The 14,556-nt window shown below is 43.4% G+C and overlaps 1 protein-coding gene across 48 annotated transcripts in view; it reads right to left on the bottom strand.

Annotated features, from left to right (window-relative positions):
* Nucleotides 1–14,556, bottom strand: part of RIMS2 (regulating synaptic membrane exocytosis 2) — a 741,645-nt gene that overhangs the window by 347,015 nt on the left and 380,074 nt on the right. The window lies entirely within an intron of this gene.

Below are 14,556 nucleotides of genomic sequence, written 5' to 3'. Positions count from 1 at the left end.
TTTTTCTTGAATAAGGAATAGCTTTAAATTAAGAGGTGCTTGTGGGATTTTAGAATGCAGAGATTTTTGCTGACTCAGAAAATCCACTTTAGTTTTCTATGACCTAGACTAGTTCCTGTGTCACCCTTCACTTACACCAAGCAAAAATAAAAGCCAGAAACAGCAGAGACATAAGTGTGCTTAACCACCCAAAGACAAAAGTCTGGGGCAGTGTACAAATTTGAGAGAGAGAGAGAGAGAGAAAGAGAGACTGACTGTGTGCTGTGGCTATTATGCAAGCTGAATGCTGTTCAGCAATCTCGGACTCCTTTAAGCAAGGTACTTCTGGGATCTTAGTGGAATATGGAGCATAGGAAGCTGCCTTATTTCAGAGTCAGACTATTTGTCCATCTAGCTCAGTATTGTCTACACAGGCTGGCAGTGGCTTCTCCAAAGTTATACAGGCAGGAGACTCTCTCAGCCTGATGTGCCTTGAAATCCCCCACCCCCAGATTACAGTACTACCTGCATATACTTCATAACCTTGTGGGTTTCCAAATCCTTGTGTGTAAATCTTTGTAGATATATCATGTACAAACAACCACTTTGTATATAATTGTGCTTTGGCAACGTACTGTATGCTTTGGTAGTTTGTTGGTTCAATTAAAAACCTTGTCCTATTTAAAAAAAAAAAAATCTTTTCCTATCTGGAGATGCCAGGGAGGGAACTTGCAACCTTCAGCATGCAAGCATGCTAGTGATTTTCCCAGAGCTGCCTGGGAATATCTTACAGAGCTCACATGTAGTCTCCCATTCAAATGCAAACCAAGGCAGACCCTGTTTAGCAAAGGGGACAATTCATGCTTTTCTACCACAAGACCAGTTCTCCTCACATAGACTATATACCATATCAATCTGGTTTAGGGATCAAATGCACCCCATTAAGGAAAAAGCCCCAATGGATGGGTTTAAAGCATATTTTTCTGGTAAAATGATATAGTGTAATATTGGTTGTTGGAGATAATTAAAACATGCCATTTCAAGTTATGGAAAGTGTGTAATACTACATGTACAGATTTTGGGATCTAATTTATCCCACCATTTTAAAACATAAAATTATGTGCTTTTGACATAAATATAAGAAATGTATAACAGTTACATATATCTAACAGAGCCTAGCCCTGTAACAGAAATTATACAGAATTCTATTAGCCACTAGCCTTCTATGTATGTTTGTTATTCAGAAGCAACAACAAACAGTCAACAGAGCCAGCAATCCAACCAACCTCAGAATGTGATTTGCAAGGACATCCCTTAGTTCTACAAAAATGTATGAGAATGAATGTTTAATAAGTTCCCACCACTGATTAGTTATTAAGGTCTCACAAGAACCGAAAACTTTCCACCAAGTTCCGCTCGGGTGGCCAGAACCTCAGGAGTATACTTGTGAGTCAAATGGGCCATAACCCAAAATTTGGCTTTAAAAAAGCCAAATCTGGCAACAGATTAGCTCAATTTGCATTTGTATTGTTCTGGGCTTGCCAGTCACTAAGAGGCTGCTGGTTGCTTGAAGATGCAAATAGGATAAAAATGCCCCCAAAATAAGTACTCAAATTGAACTCTGCAAATATCTATGATTAAGAACACCAGTTTTGCTGGATCACAAAGAATGTTTTAACAGGCGGCAGGGGGAAGTTTTAAAAATTCTGGTTTGTAAAGGAGCTTGCAAACTTGTGGGGTACTTTTGACCCTTAAACCCATCTGCAGTGATATTGAGAAAAGTGAAGGGAGGTGGGGGAGGTCTATTATGAAAAACTCCAGACAAAAATGTTAAACCTCTTTATGCGTAAATAAAACAAATAAAAGGTCTGACAACTTGAGCAAATGCGTTTCAATACATCATTATCAGGCAGCTGGAAACACTTGAGATTTAATACAGTAACTGAAACCAAATGACCAATCCAACGGCAAGAGAAGTGTGGAGGGGAGGACATGTGTGTCTCTTCACAAAATTAACTCTTTTATAGGCCTACTAGTGGTTTTGTAGCCCGTTGGATAACGGGCGCTAGGGGAGCTCTGCGCTCCAGACCACCGCCGCCATTACCCCTCCCGCCCGCAGCTCTGGCCGGGTCCGCCACTCACCGCTGCCCGCGGCTCCGGCCGGGCCCGCCACCCACCGCCGCCCGCAGCTCCGGCCTGGTCCACCGCTGCCCGGGCCCACCGCCGCATTCTTCTCCACCGCCTCGTCCAGTGGCCATCCTGGGCGTCCAGAAGCGGCCGCCCCGAAGAAGCCGGGTAAGCGGCAGCATGGCCAGGCCTCGGCCATGGCTCTGCCGCCTCCTTGGCCGCGCCGTCTCCTCTGGCCGAGGCGGCGGCTTTGCCGCCGCCTCGGCCAGTGTCCCCCGCCACCGCTTACCCGGCTTCTTCGGGGCGGCCGCTTCTGGCCACCCAAGATGGCCACCGGGTGCTGGCGGTCCTGGCTCCCTGGCCTCTTCTGGCCATGCGCTTTGCGCATGCCCAGAAGAGGCCAGGGAGGCACGGACACACGCTTGGTGTCCGTCCACGGACGGACACCAAGCGTTTTATAGATAAGGATAAATGTCATTGCCTCTCTCCTTTACATTAATAGTTGGCTGTAACTATTCCATATACATAGCCTTCTTAATCTTACACTTCACTACATTTCCTTCATTAGCCAGAATAAACACCTTTTTTGAACAGTTCTTCCTTCATGTTTCTCTTTCATATGTTTAGGCCAGAGATTCAAATGATCTGTAACATTTTGCATATCTGCTCAATACTCTCTATATAGGATATAAAACACAGGAACACAGGAAGCTGCCATATATTGAGTCAGACCATAGGTCCATCTAGCTCCATATTGTCTACACAGACTGGCAGAAGCTTCTCCAAGGTTGAAGGCAGGAATCTCTCTCAGCCCTATCTTGGAGATGCCAGGGAGGGAACCCGGAGCCTGGAACCTGGATGCTGTTCCCAACCACACAACTTCTGGCTCTGCCATGGAGCCGGCAGGGGCTGTGGGGATTGGGGGCCGCATGGGCCCCAGAAGTTCCAGGATGCTGGAACACATGAGAGCCACATGGTGTAGTGGTTACAGTGCTGGACTAGGACCGGGGAGACCCGAGTTCAAATCCCCATTCAGCCGTGATACTAGCTGGGTGACACTGAGCCAGTCACTTCTCTCTCAGGCTAACCTACTTCACAAGGTTGTTGTGAGGAGAAACTCAAGTATGTAGTATACCACTCTGTGCTCCTTGGAGGAAGAGCAGGATATAAATGTAAAAATAAATAAATAAATTTATTGAGAGCCAGCATGGTGTAGTGGTTAGAGTGCTGGAGTAGGACCGGGGAGACCCGAGTTCAAATCCCCATTCAGCCATGATACTAGCTGGGTGACTCTGGGTCAGTCACTTCTCTCTTAGCCTAACCTACTTCACAGGGTTGTTGTGAGAAGAAACTCAAGTATGTAGTACACCACTCTGGGCTCCTTGGAGGAAGAGCGGGATAGAAATGTAATAATAAATAAATAAATAAATAAATAAATAAATAAATAAATAATAAGCACAAAAACAGGGTTAACAGAGCAGTCGCTCCATTAACCTGTTTAAGGGGAGGAGGGTTTAATGTGGCTAGCTGCCTATTGACAAATATTTATATACCACTTTTCAACAAATATTCCCAAAGCGGTTGACATAGATATAAACAAATAAATGAAATGGCTCTCTGTCCCCAATCTAAATAAGAAACATAAGATAGACACCAGCAATAGCCACAGCAGGAATGCTGTGCTGAGAATGGATAGGGACAGTTGCTCTCCCCCTGCTCAATAAAGAGAATCACCTCTTTAAAAAGGTGCCTCTTTGCTCAGTTAGCAGGGGTAACATTTTTATATCTTTTATGCCTTTTCATCAGGGGTCTCTCTGTCTCCCCAATATAAAATTCTCCACATTCCACACATAGGATCTTATACATGTTCCCTTTGCTTCACAAAAACCCTCTTTCAACCCTCTTTCAAATCATTCATCCTCTCACATTTGATATCATCAATTACTTGACTAGATGCTGTTTTAAAGTTAGAAGTGCTGTGCAAATTTCATTAGCTTTTAATCCATGTATTCTCAGGATCTTTTGTGTTTGCCAGTTGACCGTATCAATCACATAAGGGTCTTTAAGTACAAGTAACCCTTCTCAATTTTTATTTTCTTAGATTGATCCATTGGGAGTTCATAACCATTCTTTCTAACTAATTCTTTGGCTTTTCTTCTAGAGTACTTGACCTGCTCATCCGATGAAACTCAACAGCCATCTGTATAACATTCTACATTAGCTGCTTTTTAATCATCTGCTGGTATACTGACTTACTGTTCATTATTAACTCTTTGCTGGTTTTCTATACCAACTTGTCTCAGTTCCACCCCCTCTCAACCTTATTTCTATGCACAAGAACAGTAACCATCCCTGGCCATTTGGTTATTTCCAAATGGCCAGAGAGAATTTTATATTGCGGAAATCTTTTATTAAAAGTTAAGTTTGTGAAGAGCCACTCATCTCCTCCCCGCACCCCGCTTCCTCTGCCCTTGAATTGGTCATTTAGTTGCAGTTACTGTATTTAATCTTAAGTGTTTCCAGCTGCCTGAAATGGTGCATTGGTGATGTAAGGACATGTTTGCTCGAGTTGGAAGATCATTTATTTGCATTATTTACACATTAAAGAGGTCTAAAATTTTCATCTGGTGTATTGGAGTACACTATGTGTATATCGCCGCCATTATATTATCTTATTATGAAAATATCTTTATCAAAAAAAAGTTTGGGGGGTGGGGGAATTGTATTTACACTCTCTATGCTCTTTTCTCACAAGAAATTTAAACAACAGGTTCAGAACTAAGCATCTACCAACCCAAAAGGTGATTAAAAATTAAACAGCATTTTGTGGGGTCCTTTTATTTATTTTATTTAACATATTTGTACACTGCCCAAAACTTAAGTCTCTGGGAAGTTTACAATAAAACAGTGCAAAGTACAACAGAAAAAATTTAAAAGTTGCAACAATTAAAAATTTTAAAACAATGTTAAAATCTATTAAAACAGTACTTAATAAAACGCCTGAGTGAACAGATGCATCTTTAAAGGCTTTTAAAATGTTGTCAGACATGGTGAGGCTCTTATTTCAGCAGGAAGTACATTCCAAAGTCTCAGGGCAGCAATGGAGAAGGCTCGTCCCTGAGTAGTCACTAGACGAGCCAGTGGCAACCGCAGATGAACCTCTCCTAATTATCTCAATGGGTGGTGGGGTTCATGGCAAAGAAGATTGTTTTTAAAAGATCCAGGGCCTAAGCTGTTTAGGGTTTTATAGGTTATAAACAGCACCTTGTATTTTGATTCCTGTCACCTTACATACATGGCTTTTCCATTTTTCCTCTCATGCAAACATAGAGTTGACACCCAAATCCATATAAGTAAACACATTACTTTTTCAATAGATTTAGGTGTAGTGGACTCTGAAATACCACATGTTAATCAAAGTCCATCATTACTGAGGAATACATAGAGCATGGATTTCTAGAGGGCCTATATAAAAGTCTTTTTAATCATTGTCAGGATTCCTCTGACACCAAAATCTACCCAAGGGTTAAACCAACTAACATCTGGCAAAAGAGCTCTCAACATCCCTTGAGACCTGAAAGATCACAGAGCAATTTCCCCCTTCTCTTTTTAGTTCAGTTTATGAACTTATCTTATTCTATATATCTGCGTAATCCTTCAAGTATGTAGAATCGCATACCTCATTTTTGGGTGGCCCTGTTTCGCATCCAAAATGACACGCAGTCAAGCACTTGAATTTGCTATTAGATGGAATTACAAGTGGGACTTGCAACAAAATCATGCACTGCTTCAAGCTTAATGCCCATCCTCAGTTGCTAAATTTATTTATTTATTTATTATTTTATTTATAAATGTATATAAATATACATTTATATACTGCCCCATACAAAAAAGTCACTGGGCGGCTCATGCAAATTAACCCCCCCCCACACACACACACCTTTCTAGTAGCTTTTTCTCCATTGACAATCAATATTGCATGGCTTCCCGGGGGGGTACTGAACATGCTCAGTCCATGTTAGGTTATCTTGAGTTCTTGCCCTCCTTTTTTTTATTACACACGTCTGCATACCTAGAGAGTCCATCAAGTATGTAGAAACCACTAGTTTATTTTGGGATGGACCTGAAGGTGGCTCTAAAGAGATAACAGTTTCCACTCTAACAGCTCCAATGGATAGATGGTACTTGTACTCATGCAGAAGGGGAGCCCTGATATCTGCAGACTAATTCTTCCAACTGCAACCACAACCCATATCATTCCTGAGGTACTCTGGCCCTCAGGAGAGGTTTTTCAGGAGGCACAGGGAATGCATACCCTCAGGAGAGGCTTTTCAGGAGGTATAGGTGAATGGGAAAATAGGGACAGGTATGGGAATGCAGAGGGGAGGCAGTGGCAAGAAAACCCCATTCTGTAAGCAAATGTCCACTCACAGCCCTTAGGATTCAATGCAATATATCTGATGCATGTGTCTACTGAAGCAATCAGAGGTTATTCAACATTTCCTTATCAGGAAATGAGTAGAGTAAAGACAGTGCAACTGACTGTTAAGTCAGTAGTAACAAGTTGTTCTAGTAAGAACTAATCTGCCTACTTTCACTACAACTCGACTAAATTTGGTTCAAATCAAGGTCCACAAATTAGATCTCTTGTGCCTCAAATGTTCATACGTCTGCCATCTTGGATCGGGGTGGATGACATCATTAAAACTACACCATTGGGGAACCCCTGTGTCTCCATACAGCTGTAGCAAATTTGGTTCAAATCAGTTAGACAGTCCACAAGTTAGTACACTCATGCCTCAAATGTTCACGTGTCTGCCATCTTGAATAGGGATGGATGATATCATCACAAACTACGTCACTGAGGTGTCCCTGTGTGTGTCACTCACTACAACTGTACCTAATTTGGTTCAACTCAGTTAGACAGTCCACAAGTTAGCCCAATTGAGCCATTCTGAACTGAGGTGGATAACATCATCACAAACTACGCCATTGAGGTGTCCCTGTGTGTCCCTAGAACTGTACCTGATTTGGTTCATATTGGTCCAGGCTTTGTGAAGTTGACAGGGGCGGGACACATGGACACACACAAAATGCTGGGTAATCTCATAAGCCGACTGGAAAGTAGGCTAAAAGGAGTTAAGGAGGAAGACAATTCAATAGATATCAATTAAAGGAAAACACATTTTAGTTTATAAGAATATTTATGGGTGTGTGGCAGCGCCAGCTGGGCTCTAAAAAGCAAAGGAATTTGATGGCCATTGATGTTCACACCATGAGGCTATGAGACCATGTCCAGTCTGAGTTATTGTACTGGCCTACAAAATCAAAACCATTCAACAGGTAGAACTTTGCCAGGAATATCAAGGTGCAAGCAGTACCTTTTGATATTCTGCCAACACTTCCCCCAGCATCTAGATGAACTCCAGCTGTTGAAGTTCTGACTGTGAAGCAGCTGAAGTACAGGCAGAAAATCAACAGGTGCTGCTTTCACACTCATATGCTAGGCATAGTTGCACCTGCTGCCTGTCATGAAAGAAGGGCCCTCTGGCCCTTACAAGGAACTCAGCAACCCTTCCCCCTTATGAAGCACAAAGGTGGAGAGTGTTAAATGTCAAGCACAAGCACTGAGGCCTAGCAGTTCTGAGGTAGAATGAAGCAAAATGAAGGAGGCGGCTACTGTCACAGGCCTACATGATTGAGCCTGATACCCTATCTACCTCAAAGACATGAGTTAAACTATTCAACTATAATGGTTGCCCATTATTTTCAAGACATTTCTCTTTTTCTGGGAGGGGTGGAAGATTTCCCCAGCCCTGACAGAAGCCCTAGTGTTTCTAGGACTAAAGACAATGGCAGAGGCCGTTTGCTATCCCTCCCTCTCTCCTTTTCCCCTCACAAACATTCTGACTGATCTAAGCCTGTGTAAATCTAACATTACCATATATGCTATTATCATATATTACCATATATGCTATTTTCCTAGTTTGCAGGAATTCAAAATGTATTTACTTGTCAAACCCATGTAAGTGTGGAAGACAAAGCATCTAAAGAGTCCTTTTCCAGACAAATTGAGTCAGGCTTCTCTATCTGAATGCATAAAATCCAATTGTAAAAATATGGGACAGGGAGACCCAACCATCACCTTGAGGATTCATGTCTGTTTTTCAACTTCTACTTCTCACAGCTTAGCCATTTCCCCAAAGATTCAATTAAAAACTGACATCAGGGGCATAACTATAATAGGGCAAGGGGAGACAGTTGTCTGGGGCCCCCCTGCCTTGCCCCCCCCCCCAGAAGCAGGTCACATGACTGACTCCCCCAGCTGCACACCCACCCGGGCTTCCTTCAGTTGTATTCATCCTCCAAAATCAATGTGAGTGTTAAGACCTGGAGCTACCAGAACAGCATGTCTTTCTCTAGTACCATTAAATGACTTGCATTGTCCACAATTTACAATGCTTTTTGTTACCACTATTCAGCCTCATTTAAGATTTCTTTACTTCATGAGCTGAGCTTCAGTGAGGGGGAGGGAGCATTTTAAAATCTTGTCTCTGGGCCCACTCCAACCTTGCTACGCCCCTGACTGACATACTTGTTCAGCAGGCAGTTCTGAACTTTAAAATGCCTGCTCTAGCATGAATAGTGCAAAGAGAAGGTTTTGAGAAGCCGCAGAAGGTTAGAGAGTCAGGTGAAATAACATGACGGAATGCTGTTTTACTCTCCACCAAAAACACACAGGAACTCCTGGACCTGAGTAATATGACTCTTTCCACTGACAGAACATGATTTTGACCATGTGTGGTTTTTCAAATGTTGCAAAACGTTGCATTTAGAAATTAATGTGAAGAACCTCATTTTGATTGCCCAACAATTCATTTATGTTCATGATTAGCTGGCCTTCTCCAGGGACAGAGTGTCTGGGATATGCCTCTACTACAGCTCTGCACAACATATGGCCCACTTTTTTGCTGGCCCACAGGGCTATTTCCTCTCTGCCAGTAGCCACTTCCATCAACGGGTCTAGCCCAGGAAACTGCTGGTGCCAGCAGCTGACCACCGAATGGCTTAAGGAGGGCGGGGTCTTAGCTGCTCGTTGAGTGGAATGTGCCTGACTGGGGGATCGGAAAATCAGGGAGGGATAGAAAGGAGAGCAGTAGCTCTTACAGGGACTGCAGGGCAAGGATTGCTTAGTCTTAGGGGTATAGAACATGGTGGGACAGTTTCTTTGTGGCTGCTGACTGGGAAGGATGGCTTCCCATGCTCACTTCCCACCAAATCCTTGTGGCTCCTAGCTCTCTAAAATCACTGTCTGCTCTTACAAGGTCACACACACACACACACACACACCCCTTAGGCGTAGCTAATCCCATGTGTGGCAGCTCTCGCAAGAGTTCACAAGCAAGCTGCCAGCAGGGGAAGAGAAAAGCGGCGATGGTGGACAGCCTTGCGGGAGGGCAGAAAACAATGATGGCGGTGGCAGGCGGGTAGAGAAAATGGCAGCGGCGGGAGCAAATGGCACCAGTGGGGGGAGAACTGGAGGCTCAGATGCTCTGCACCCGGCCCAGCTAGTTTAAAATATATCAGTTGCAATGCTTTTGCTCTCTGATTCAGTTCAGTAGCTCTCTCAACGTTTCAAGCTGCCAGGAGTGTAGTGAGGGGAGAGTGGGCCCATGTTCACAACACAGGCAGCCTCCCCTCTCCTTGGGGTGCTCCTTGTGGCAGTACAAGCGCTCACCCCACTCACATAGCTCCTCCCATTCTCCTTCCTTTGGGCTCCTAGCCAAAGGAAGGATGGGCAGAGCTGGGCCAGCTGCCAAAGGAGGAGGCCAGTGGTGGTGGTTGCAAGTGGCCACAGCTGCTGTGGTGGGAGCGCCATCTGAGGGAGCTCAGCAGCTCCTCCAGACATTTTGTGGGTCCCCGATGCAGGGCACAGTGAGTTCTTCGAGCCTGTCCACTCTCTTACAGTTCTGCCCCTACAGGCTGTAATCCTATCCATAATTGTGACATGTCTATCATTAAAGTATTTAGAGTGGTGGAGACAGAAGAAACTATTTTATAAATAAAGTGATTGCCTTGCAAGCCTAAGCATCTTTACTCATAAGTAAGCCCATTCAGGACTTGCTCCCAAGTAAGTGTACATAGAATTGCAATGTTAAGAAGCCTCTCCTGTTATTTTATGTACATTGCTGCCCTGATTTGGAAGAAAGCCCCTTTAAAATCAGTGGAATTTACTTCTAAATATCAAATTCATTTGAGAGAAGCATCTGAATAAGCATGCTAAGAAGTAGTTATAGCATTTGTTGTGACAGTAGTGGAGAGACAACCTATCAATCCATTGATTTCTCTTTCGCTAGGACTTCAATTGTGTAAGAGGAGAATCTGTGATGCAGATACGTACAGTAGGTGCTAAAGGAGTTGCCATCTTTCAGCAGAGACATGGAGGATGAGGAAGCTCCAAACCTCCCTCCCTTCCCCTCCCACCCTTTGAATGACTGACAATATATTTAAAAAGAGGCTGGGACAATAAAACTGTAGTCCTGAAAGGACCAAGACAGATTCTGGGAGTTGCAATGGAAGCTAGGTTGATAGGACACTTTCCCACCTAGGTCGATGGGAATGGACCCTCTGCCGGGCGCTGGCACCATCCCCTGCGGCTGACAAGGGGGTCAGGCCAATGCAAGGGGGTCAGGCCAATGCCAAAGACAGCGCCTGTCAGCCCCTGTAGAGCTCCCCTTTCCTAGTCATCAGTTCATGGAATTGATGACTGGGGAAGGGAAGCTCTGCCAGGGCTGATGGGTATCATTCTTGACACTAGCCCCATCCCCTTGCACCTGACACTGGACACAGGGTGTGTGGCTTGGGACGGGTGGGCTTTATGTGCATGAATATAAAACGTAGCGAGCAGGGGAGCTATGATGAGTGCCATGTCTGAACTTGAGACTAACTTGTGCTTCAGTCTGCATTCTGCACTGCAAGGTGTACTCACTCAGTCAAAATGTGGCTGAAGACATTGTTTTAGTTGCGCTTATGGCTTATTGGCTACTAAGGGTAAAAAGCTACATATGCATATTGTAAAGCATAGGGGGTACGGGAGCCACTGGAGCACTTTATCCTCCGGTTGTGGTCAAGCTCCCTATACCCCTGTATTGATTCTATGTGTCACCTGATCTCTAGTGGGCTCGAAGATATGGCATCACTCCAAGCCACTGATAGGGTGGCAATGTACTACAGTTGAAATCAGGTCAGCAGATCTCTCCATTTGGGTCCCATCACCAGAGTCTCCAAATTGATTCCCTTGACAAATTACACTCCCACCATGGGTGATTTAGGCGGACTGGACCTAGGAAAGAGAGCAAGACTGATGGGAGATTGGAAAGAAGAGAGGTCTCCTGCAAAAAAAAACCCAAAAAACAACCCGTAATAGTTCTCCTAAGACCACAGATCCACACAGCTTCTTGTGAGGACTTCCATATCCTTATCCATTTGCAAAACAGTTGGTAATTGGTGGGGGTTTAGAAAGTAAGGCTAAAATGGGAATCCAAGTTTTAAAAGTTCGGGAAACACACTTATCTGTTGTAAATTTTCATAAACGGTATTGGTGTAAACTTTATTCCAATGCAGTCTATGAAAATGTACAATAAGTCTAAAGTTAGGCAACAATTCTTTGACAAGACAAATAGGCTTGGGATGCAATTTCTTCACACTGCAATCTGCATCCCAAGCCTCAGTGCCAGCTTGTTGCCATTTGCAACTAAAGGCAATGAACTGCCCCACTCCCTGGGTCAGATCCTGTGCTGATGCCACCCCGCCTCCTGTATCTTTTGCCAGTCCAGACACTGCTCCATCTCACTGCTGGATGGGACATGCTGCTTCTGCTGCTTGCATGCTGCGAAGCAGCCATTAGTGTGTATCCAACACCAGCAGCTTCATGCACTGGCTTTTTTTCTTCACTGTTGTGCTAGTGCTGGAGAGGAGAGCTGGTCTTGTGGTAGCAAGCATGACTTGTCCCCTTAGCTAAGCAGAGCTCTGCCCTGGCTGCATATGAATGGAAGACTAGAAGTGTGAGCACTGTAAGATATTCAGCCAGCATGGTGTAATGGTTAGAGTGGTGGACTAGGACTAGGGAGACCCGAGTTCAAATCCCCATTCAGCCATGGTACTTGCTGGGTGACTCTGGACCAGTCACTTCTCTTTCAGCCTAACCTACTTCACAGGTTTGTTGTGAGGAGAAACTTAAGTATGTAGTAGTAGTAGTATGTTTATTGCGGTCACAGACCAGATTAACAAACAATAACAATTAATAGCATTAATAAGAAAATTCAAGAATTTCAAAAGTTTACAAAATCACAAAATGTTCAAATTACAAATACAGTCTTTACGGAGCTTCGACACCACAAAACAGAAATTTGCCACATTATCTGAAATTACAGGTTTAAAATTGGCCAGCATAATTTCCAAATAAAATTGGTCTGTGTGACCAGGATAAATGGCTAAAATAGGAGTAATAAATTTGGTGCGAGCGTCCTTATAAAACTGTCAATAAAGAATAACATGGGTGATAGACTCTACATCCCCTGAGCCTCAAGGACAAAAGCGCTGATCACAAGGAAGTCATTTGAATTTACCATCAAGTACTGCCGAAGGGAGAACGTTCAATCACGCAAGGGTCAGAAATCTCCTAAATTTTGGTACCAAGATCTGGTCTAAATATTCAGCTGGTTTATAGTTAAAAGCTTGAGAACCTAAGTATATTCCCTTGAGTAGCCGTTAAGCATGTAGTACACCACTCTGGGCTCCTTGGAAGAAGAGCGGTATATAAAATGTAATAATAAGAAGAAGAAGAAGAAGGAGAAGAAGAAGAAGAAGAAGAAGAAGAAGAAGAAGAAGAAGAAGAAGAAGAAGAAGAAGAAGAAGAAGAAGCAGATGAAACCGTGGGCCACCTAATCAGCTTTTGTAAAAAGATTGCACAGACTGACTACAAACAAAGGCATGACAAAGTAGCAGGGATGATACACTGGAACATCTGCAAAAAATACAAGCTACCTGTAGCCAAAAATTGGTGGGACCATAACATTGAAAACATTGAAGAAAATGAAGATGTAAAAATATTATGGGACTTCCGACTACAAACAGACAAACATCTGCCACACAATACACCAGATATAACTGTAGTTGAGAAGGAAAAAAACACAAGTCAAAATAATCGACATAGCAATACCAGGGGATAGCAGAATAGAAGAAAAAGAAATAGAAAAAAATCACAAAATACAAAGATCTACAAATTGAAATTGAAAGGCTGTGGCAGAAAAAGACCAAAATAATCCCAGTGGTCATTGGTGCCCTGGGTGCAGTCCCAAAAGACCTTGAAAAGCACCTCAACACCACAGGGGCCACAGACATCACCATCAGCCAATTACAAAAAGCAGCTTTACCGGGAACAGCCTATATTTTGCGACGATATCTATAATAACCAACAGTATTAATGATAAAATTCAGCCATCCCAGGTCCTTGGGAAGGACTCGATGTCTGGATAAAACAAACCAGTCAATAACACCTGTCTGACTGTGTAAACAAGAAATAATAATAATAATAATAATAATAATAATAATAATAATAATAATAATAATAAACCCCAGTGAGGCACTACCTTGGCGTGGTTGTGGGGCTTGTGTGCTCTGATGAAGGTGAGAGCTATGCCAGAGGTCCAACCATACTGGACAGGTCTCACCAGAGGAGCCAGACAAAGAGCGCCTCCCCCATCAACAACATGGTGAGACGTAACTTTAATAAATCTATACCGGATCGGTCGTCGCCCGGGTCAACAAGGACCGCGCCAGATGCTATAGTCCCTGGACATCTGGTGGCAAGTGGGCAACAGGACTCAGGAACATCAATTGAGCAACCAGGGCTGGAGACAGCAAAGTTACTGGAAGAAACGTCGCTTAAAATATACGAAAAATGTCAACAAGGAAATAATGAGCTGCTATTACAAGTCTAGTCCAACTAGAAAAGGTTATTTAAAAAGAATGTACCAAATTTGGAAAGAGAAGCATCCAGACACAGAAATAACAGATCAAAGGCTAGCAGACCAGAGAAGATTCATAATAAGAAATAAAGTATTCACAGGAGTAGAGCTGGAAGAACTGCAAAGAGCAACACAGGCTCAAGATATGGAAGAAGAATTATCACCAACTGAAGAAGTTGCTCAGGCGCAGGTGGAGGTGGTGTTGGAAATCGAGGATGCCACTGTTGCTGAACTTTTTCAAAATCAAAACCAGGCAACCTCCCCTTTGCCTTCACCTCAAAAACCCAAATGCCGTTTAACAGAAAAGCAACAAGAACTAAAGCAAAAAATAACTGAGCACATGAACCAAACAACCACCAGGGTTCGACTTCCAGCTCTAAAAACAGTTGCCAAAAAACAACTTGCTCAGGCATTAAAAGAT

The sequence above is a fragment of the Hemicordylus capensis genome, chromosome 4 (assembly GCF_027244095.1).
Source record: "Hemicordylus capensis ecotype Gifberg chromosome 4, rHemCap1.1.pri, whole genome shotgun sequence".
NCBI lineage: Eukaryota > Metazoa > Chordata > Lepidosauria > Squamata > Cordylidae > Hemicordylus > Hemicordylus capensis.
Note: the sequence above shows the minus strand (reverse complement) of the source record. Positions and strands in the feature narration are given on the sequence as shown.